The following is a 374-nucleotide window of genomic DNA, read 5'->3' as shown; positions in this document are numbered from 1 at the left end:
ATAAGGATAAGTGGCACTGTTCTTTATGGTGGGGAGAAGGTTTAATATTATGCCTTTTTTGTATTAAAGAGGAATAAAAGTTTATATTAGTTAGGCATAAAATGGTGGTTTTCATTTTCTTTTGACTGCGTTCCAAAACTTCTTCGTGAATCACATTTTCTTTGGCAACAATTTGTATTTTTTGTTTATTTAACCTTTAACATGGAATATCGGATATATAACTTAAATTTATAGATTATATAACTTGTTTACCCAATGTGCAATTGGAAAAATTATTTTATGAAAAACGTTGATTTACCCAAGAGGATCAAGGTTGTTGGCAAATTTAAAAGGTGGTTTAGATTTAGACCTCAAGTTTGAACCTGACACATGAT

The sequence above is a fragment of the Penaeus monodon genome, chromosome 33 (genome assembly GCF_015228065.2).
Source record: "Penaeus monodon isolate SGIC_2016 chromosome 33, NSTDA_Pmon_1, whole genome shotgun sequence".
Lineage (NCBI taxonomy): Eukaryota > Metazoa > Arthropoda > Malacostraca > Decapoda > Penaeidae > Penaeus > Penaeus monodon.
This window is presented reverse-complemented; position numbering follows the sequence as displayed.